General features: G+C 34.4%; 1 pseudogene; it reads right to left on the reverse strand.

Moving 5' to 3' along the window:
* LOC138148896 (elongation factor 2 pseudogene) overlaps nt 1-7,202 on the reverse strand; it is a 34,330-nt pseudogene extending 27,128 nt beyond the window's left edge.
* Between the last annotated feature and the right edge of the window lie 1,310 nt (nt 7,203-8,512).

The following is an 8,512-nucleotide window of genomic DNA, read 5'->3' on the forward strand; positions in this document are numbered from 1 at the left end:
GGATTTCTTTGATGATCAGATAGGAGTATATTGTTAAAAAGCATTTACATAGGGGTGGCCAGGTAGCACAGTGAGTAAAAGCACTGGCCCCAGAGTTGGGATGACCTGGGATCAAATCTGGGCTTAGATACTTAGCACCACACCCAGAAATAACTGGCCATGTAACCTTGAGCAAGTTACTTAACCCCAATTGCTTTAAAAAAAAGAAGCACTTACATAACATCTGGCACATAATAAGTACTATATAAATATTTAGCTATGAATATTGTAGTTATAGTTTTCATTTTTGTTGTTGTTGTCTGATTGACTATCCCCAGCTACCACTACAGGGCTTGCCACAAAGCAGTCATTTAATAAATACTTAGAGATTAATTGATTACAAGATACTGCTGCCTACCCATTACTACCATATACCTCTCCCTTGTCTTCTGCCTACTCTTCATTTTTAGAAACCCAAGTTTTCCATGACTAACAGCTACACAAAGACATCAGAATAATACTGAAAATATGAACTTTGTTTCTCTGAAAATCCTGTTATCATATAAAGAATTCCCTTAACCATTTCATAATGAAGTCAATTGACAGGAGATTATTAAAATCATTGCTCTCATATTCTTTATATTTCATAGATACACTTTAGTTATTTTCCTCCCTATCCCATATTTTTATTTTTATAATCTCCATTTATGGTGCAGAAGCTCATTGCATTATCTGAAAGAAATTGTCAAAAATGTGTTTTTTTCTTTCAATCAATGTCAGATTTTGTATATGTTAGGAGCTTCAAAAGAAAAAGAAAAATGTCATAATTTCTGATACGATGAACACTACTTTGTGATCAAAGGTATCTATCTGTAAAAATGGGGATTACTCACTCTTTGCTTTGAAAGAACTCATAATGCCACAGGGAGAAAAGACTCACAGCTTTATGTTTGCTGGATTATAACATGATTCAATTTCTTACTTGATTTACTCCTAATATTGCCAACTTTTCCTTAGAGGATAAATGGGAGGGAGAAATGAAGGCTATTATCAGGTTTTAGGAAAAAACTGACAGACTGAGTTAGGTAGGGTATAGTTTAAAAGGTGATGACTATGTTGACTTTCTTGTTTAGGTCTCTTCTGAAGGTCCACCTTAGATACTCTTAGATATTCTTGAATGACTTTTCTGATGTATGTGTGTATGAGCATCTCTTGATCTTGGTTCAGGTGCAAGTGTCCTATTTGCTCAAGTGTCATGGAAAGATCATTAGTGTAATAACAATAGATCATTTATATTTTGTTTACAATCATAATACAAAATTATTAAGTTCTGTCATGAGCAGAGCACGCTGCTGAACAATAGAAATATAAAAATGAAAAACAATGTAGTCCCTGCCCTCAAGGGATTCACTATCTAATGGTGGTGGGAGATAAGCTACTTTATGGCTTATAGAATCTTTGAGAGGCTAGGTACTGATGGCCAAAAGGCTATTAAATAACAGATGGCACTATTGTAGGAACACCTGTATGGAAGCATTCAAACCAACATGTGAAAGGTAAAGTTGTGAAATGCAGATAGAGATATAGAAATCATTATAAAAAGATGGTGGTGCAGTGAGTAAGAGCACTGGCCCTGGCGTCAGGAGACCCGGGATTGGTTCTGACCTCAGTTACTTGGCACCCACACAAAATAAATGGCCATGTAACCTTGAGCAAGTTACTTAACCCCAATTGCTTAAAAAAAAAAGATCCATCAATTGCATTGGGAGCAAGGAAGAGTCTCACCATTGGCAATTCCCTGGTACAGAACTAATTTGGGGGCACATTCTGAAGAGACTTCTTCCTCTACTTCTAATGTTCTTCCCAACTCTGAGATTCTATAAGTTTGTGAATCTAAGATAGGTCTTCCAAACCTAGCACTCTTTATAGTACACTACATTTACTTTTTCAAAAGAGAAACCAACAATTTGACTCTGAGAGTTGGTCTTCTCACTCACTAAGCTTTTTTTTTTTTAAGCAATTGGGGTTAAGTAACTTGTTCAAGGTTACATGGCCAGTTATTTCTGGGTGTGGTGCTGAGTATCTGAGCCCAGATTTGATCCAGGTCATCCCAACACTGGAGCCGGTGCTCTTACTCGCTGCGCTACCTGGCCGCCCCCCCCCCCCCACTCACTAAGTTTTAAAGGTTATGGTTGGTCATGCAGTAAATTAGTATCCTACTGTAAATGTCTGGTTCATCTTATTTTTTAATAGTAGAGAATTTCATTTTTAAAGCAATCCATGTAATATTATTAACAACATTAGAAAGAACTGAAGAAAAGAAAACTTGCAGATAGACTGCTTTGGCTTTCCATCTGAGTTAGATGGACTCAATTTACATTCTGTGTAACAAATGTCAGATTTATCAATTAAAGTTTATTGATGTTTCATTCCTTTCCACTATTTCCAATGACAAATTTGTTTTACTAGGAAAACTTGAACAGGTTTTTTATTCATATATAGAAATGTGATCCATATTTTGGTTAAAAAGGTAAATTATTTTGACAATGTTCCCTGTATGTGTGTCATAGCAGAAGACTGAATACCTATTAATGTCGGCTTCTTGAGTAAAGCATCTGATTTGTACATGTTGTTAGAGTACCACTATTACAGCTCTGTAAACTCATGATTCTATCATAATAATACTACTGACAACATAGTGCTTTAAGGTTTGAAAAGCACTGTATATGTGTGTATGTGATCTGATCATCAAAATAGTTCTGTGAAATAAGTAATACAGACTTCTTTGTAGCTGAAAAAATTGAATACATGAGAGGCAAGATTTGCGAGCAAAATTTGAACACAGATCTTAATGACCTGAAATCAGTCCATCTATCTCCTACATGTAAAAGTATCAAACTGTTTTCATAGGATATTATGTTGATTAAATAGTTAAACATACTAAGGGTAGAAATGACCAGGACTGAGCAAGAAATAATTCATGATGCAAAGACTATTAAGACACCTAATATGCAAAGGAAGCTATGACTGTCTAAAGACAGCTGGATGGTACAATGGGTAGGCAAGATTGCAATTATCATGCAACAACTTATGTATAGTGCCTGGCAAATAACAAATGCCAAATAAATGCTTGTTTCCTTCCTATTATCTTAATTCTTAAACCATTCTTTGGTAGGAGGCTTACTTACCTTCTAAGGAATGATGACTCCCTTTTTGCAAAATGCTTTAAAGTTGAGAAGAGAGGAGGAAAAAGACAATATCGAAGAAGAATTATACCTCCTGACAAGAGATAAAAGACAAGCTCTAATTGACAATCCAAGGACCAAAAGTATCTATGTAATGCCACCTTGGCTCCTAACTATGGAATATGCTATGGAGTTATATTTTTATGACTACGCAATGAGAGTAAACTCTTTCTCCTTGGGGATGGGAGGAAAATAAATTTGAGTTTAGTGAATGAATGAGTATTTTATTTCATCAAAGGAGTGATAAAATCATGTGGTTTTGATTATATATATGATTAAATATTCTTATTTTCCCCTAATGTTGATATTTTGTACTTGGTATAAATAGAACATGATCATAGTGAGGTTTGTTGTTTTTCTAACATAATTTATATTTATGATATAAAATTCATGATAAATTTTCTATATGTTGACATATAAATATGTATCAGAGATATTGATCATTTTTCTCTTTGTCACTGCCTGGCTTAATTATTTAGTTCATATTTCTATTATGAATTGAACAACATTTGGTATAATACATCTTCCTCCATTACTGAAAAAAATTATTGTAGTATACCTATTAATTTCTTTTTAATTAAGTGTTTAATTGGATTCACCTTTAAATTGGTGTGCTCTCTCCTTTAGTAGTTTGTCTCTGACTTGCTGCAATTATCTTTGTGATATTGGGGTACTTGAGCTTTCTTTATTTCTTGTCTGAAAAACTTGGCTGCTTATTAATATTGCTGGCACATAATTATATAGAGTAGCTTCTGACAATTCTCATTTCCTCCCTTCATTTTGAACTCATCTTTTCACATTTCATTTTTGAAAATGTAATTCTCTTGTCCCTTTCATTGATTGGGTTAGCTAAAAATTTGTTAGCTTTTTAAAAAATCTGTTTAGTTTATCAGTTTTATAATTTCTATTTTCAATTTCATTTCTAATTTTCAAAATCTCTACATATATAAATTATTACTTGTAATATAAATTATACCTGAATGTAATTTATACTTATATGATATAGGACTATAACATTAATTATAATTTTAAATCACACACACAGATATATAATTTAAGTGAATTATTCATTTTGAGGTTCATTTGTTGAATCTCTAGGTTTTTTTAAAAAAATCATAGTCTCCAATCATTCTTTCTTTTTATAATTTGTTAATATATGTGTATGAAATGACATATTTTCTTCTAAGGATTACTTTGTCCTTCTTTTAAAAAGTTATTTAATAATCTGTAAGGAAGTCTTTTATGTGTATAAATGTATACATATATTTATACACATATACATATGTTTGTATATATACATATATGTATTGTGTAAACTTCTTTAGGCATTAGCAATAATTATTTTTATAAACACCATCAAGTGAACAATAAATTATTTAAAGTTTCCTTTCAAATATCAACATGCCTTTCAAATCTAATTGTTTCCAATAATATTTTCAGTTCTATGTTTTTTCTTCACATTTATCTTTCTGTAAGCTTTTTCCATATTAGAAGGAAGATTATAAGCTCTCCTACAATTATTTTTAACCTTCTTTGATGTAGTCTTGTTAGCTTTTCTTTAAATAATTATATATGTCATTTAGTGTGTGTATACATGTATATATATGCTTATACTTACATACATATTAGAGTAATGATATTGATTCTTTGTTCACTGTACTGTGTGACTCAGGGCAAGTTACTTAACCCTATTTGGTTCAGTTTCCTTATATATAAAATGAGCAGGAGAAGAATATGGCAAACCCCTCCAGGATCTTTACCCAGAAAATCTCAAATGGGGTCACACAACTGAAACTACTAAACAACAACATTGTGTACTCCTTCCAGTTCTTACCTAAAGATCATATGTATTTTGGTCTGAAGTTTTATCTTTTTGTCTTTCGTTGAGTCCATTTGTAAGGTAATGTAATTTTGAATTTGAAGATCCCTTTGTGTTGGCAAAAGTAGTAGGTACTTAACACTTAATAACTGATCAAGCCTCTGATTGGGGGAACCAAAGGTATGAACTCCTGTCTCCTGTTACTGACATAATAGGAAGGGGCTCCCTGAAGGAAGTAGATAATACTGTGTATATAAGAAAAGCCCCCGAGAGGCACAGTCAGAGTTTCCTTGAGACTGAGATCTGGTGACAGAACAGCTACAGAAAAATGGAGAACTGAGTCCTAAGAACTTGTGGTGGTGGTGGAGCTTCTTCTGAACAGTATCCCAGGAGGCCAGAGCCCAGAGCCAGGAGCCCCAGAGCCCCAAAGCCCAGGACCCAGGAGCCCAGGTGACTGAAGCATAACTGGGATGCTTAGACTTTGTTTGTTTGTGGCTTGGTTGAGCCATGAATTCCCTGGAGCAGAAATGGTGAAGGAGCTGATATGGACCAGACCCTGTGAATGCCAGTGTAAAGCAGGACCTACCCAGAGAGCTGGTGAAGGAACTGGGAGCTGTCTGCCATTAAACCCACGTGACAGTCTGGTGAATCCAGGTAGAATCTGGGACCATGGAAGGGGATCCAGGGAATCTGAGAACAGGGCCCAAGTCAAGATGAAAAGACCTCTTCTTGTGTACTGAGTAATTATGGAATTATAGTTTACTAGTGACCTAAGAGGTGGAGGGTTTTGTGTATGATACTTAGTAAGACTTTGCTGAATAATGACTGATTGTACTTTGAGTACTTTGACTATTTTTACTGATTAGTGACTGACTGAGTTAATCAAGACTTTGCCCCATGAGTGGAAGACTGACTATTGTACTTTGAGACTACTGATAAGTGACTAATTGAGTTAACATAAGAGTGACTATTTTACTTTGAGACTATGTTGTGAATATTATACTGTGATTTTCTGTGATAAGTTGTAATATTGTGAATGCTGTACCTTGATTTTCCATGGATGTTTTGCTTTTGCTATGGAATAGAGTGATCACTATACTGATTAATCAGAACCTTAAAAAAGCTGTTCACAGTAGCAGTTCTTCTGGAAAGCTTCTGTGCATGGCGTTACATTATAATGTAATTATATTATAATTATATATAAATTATATAAAGTATATTTATATATAAATGAAATATTTATATAAATATATATATAATATAAATTATACTATAATGTAATCATTTGATTATCATATTTAATAATTACATTATAATGTAATATATAATATAAATTATATTTTTATTTAGTTACAATATATTATTATAATTATATATAAATTATATAAAATATATTTATATAGAAATAAAATATGTATATAAATATATAATATAAATCACATTACAATGTAATATTTAATTATTATATTTAATAATTATATTATAATGTAATATATATATAATATAAATTACATTATAATGTAATGCCAGGCACAGAAGCTTTCCAGAAGAACTATTACTGTGAACAGCTTTTTTAAGGCTCTGATTACTCAGTATAGTGATCACTCTATTCCATAGCAAAAGGAAACCATCCATGGAAAATCAAGGTACAGCATTCACAATATTACAACTTACCACAGAAAATCACAGTATAATATTCACAACATAGTCTCAAAGTAAAATAGTCACTCTTAAGTTAACTCAATTAGTCACTTATCAGTAGTCTCAAAGTACAATATTCAAAGTCTTCTACTCATGGGGCAAAGTCTTGATTAACTCAGTCAGTCACTTATCAGTAACAATATCTCAAAATACAATCAGTCACTTACTCAGCAAAATCTTACTAAGTATCATACACAAAACCCTCCACCCCTTAGGTCACTAGTAAACTATAATTCCATAATTACTCAGTACCCAAGGAGAGGTCTTTTCATCTTGATTTGGGCCCTGTTCTCAGATTTCCTAGATCCCTTTCCATGGTCCCAGATTCTACCTGGATTTGCCATACTGTCACCTGGGTTCAATGGCAGATAGCTCCCAGTTCCCTGACCAGCTCTCTGGGCAGTTCCTGTTGCACACTGGCATTCACAGGGTCTGGTCCATGTCAGCACCTTCACCATTTCTGCTCCAGGGAATTCAAGGCTCAACTAAGGTGCAAACAAAGTCTCAGCATCCCAGTCATGCTTCAGTCACCTGGGCTTCTGGCTCCTGGGCTCCCAGGCTCCTGGCTCCAGATTCCAGGCTCCTAGGATCCTGGATCCAGGCTCCAGACTCCTGTTCAGAAGAAGCTCCACCACCACAAGCTTTCAGCACTCAGTTCTCCATTCTTCAGTATCTGTTCTGCCTCCAGATCTCGGTCTCAAGGAAATTCTGACTGTGCCTCTCTGGGGTTTTTCCTTATATATGCACACCTGGTTTCAGCCAACCCCTTCCTATTAGGTCAGTAACAGGAGACAGGAGTTCATACCTTCTGTTTCCCCAACAGAGGCTTTCCTGTTACATCAGTAACAGGAGAAAGGAGTCTTGATCAGTTACTAAGTGCTAAGTACCTTCTACTTTTGCCAACACAAAGGGATATTCAAATTCAAAATTACATGACCGTTATACCATTGCAGGAAGTGGATAAGAAAGTTGTATATTCCCTCATCAACAATACTCTCAAATACAGAGCACATAGACCTTAGACTGAAAAAAAAAATACAAATAAAAAAAATGACCTCATTAAGGTTGAAATGAGATTCATTTACCTTTCATAAAGCCTTTAGTAATCTTGTCGAGAAAATCCAGGATCATTCCTAAGCATATGATAGATGAATAAGAGTAGAGACATTAAAAATATTCCTAACAGACTTGGAATTAGAATGAATTCTCCATCATAATGTGAGAAACACACTTGCTCTAGAAAGAAAGTGTTCATTGTGAAGCCAGGAAAGTCCTCATGACATTTATTTTACATTTACTTTACATTCCTAATAAATTATTAGCTCCCTAATGGAATACCCTTCCTCAGAGAAATGGAAATCTATTTATGGCCTGTCCCCAATTCAAATACCCCCACCTTGTTCTCCATTGGCATTGGCTAGATGTACCCTCCTGAACCAGCCACTTCTTATTATCTTACTTGATGTGCTCCCCCCTCAAATAGCTCTTTAAGCCTGTGTAAAAGCTTCTGACCTTTTACTTAATCAGAAGCCTTTTTCTGCTAGGTCACAGTTCTGATTAGAACCAGTTACCTCTGATTTACCTCCCGTTATCACTCAAAGCTGGGAGTAGTTTTAATCCTATCAAGAGCTTGGTATCAGCAACAGCATCTTTTCTGCTTCATTCACATCCTTTCCCCTAAATCTCAGTATGTCCTGACTCTTCTGAAATCTCCTTGAAAAATATCAATTAAAATTCACACAGTAGCCTTTTAGCATTTATCTTTTTT

Source organism: Petaurus breviceps, unplaced genomic scaffold (genome assembly GCF_028583685.1).
Source record: "Petaurus breviceps papuanus isolate PSGF00001 unplaced genomic scaffold, PetGlider_PUasm1.0 90842, whole genome shotgun sequence".
In the NCBI taxonomy this organism is placed as follows: Eukaryota; Metazoa; Chordata; class Mammalia; order Diprotodontia; family Petauridae; genus Petaurus; species Petaurus breviceps.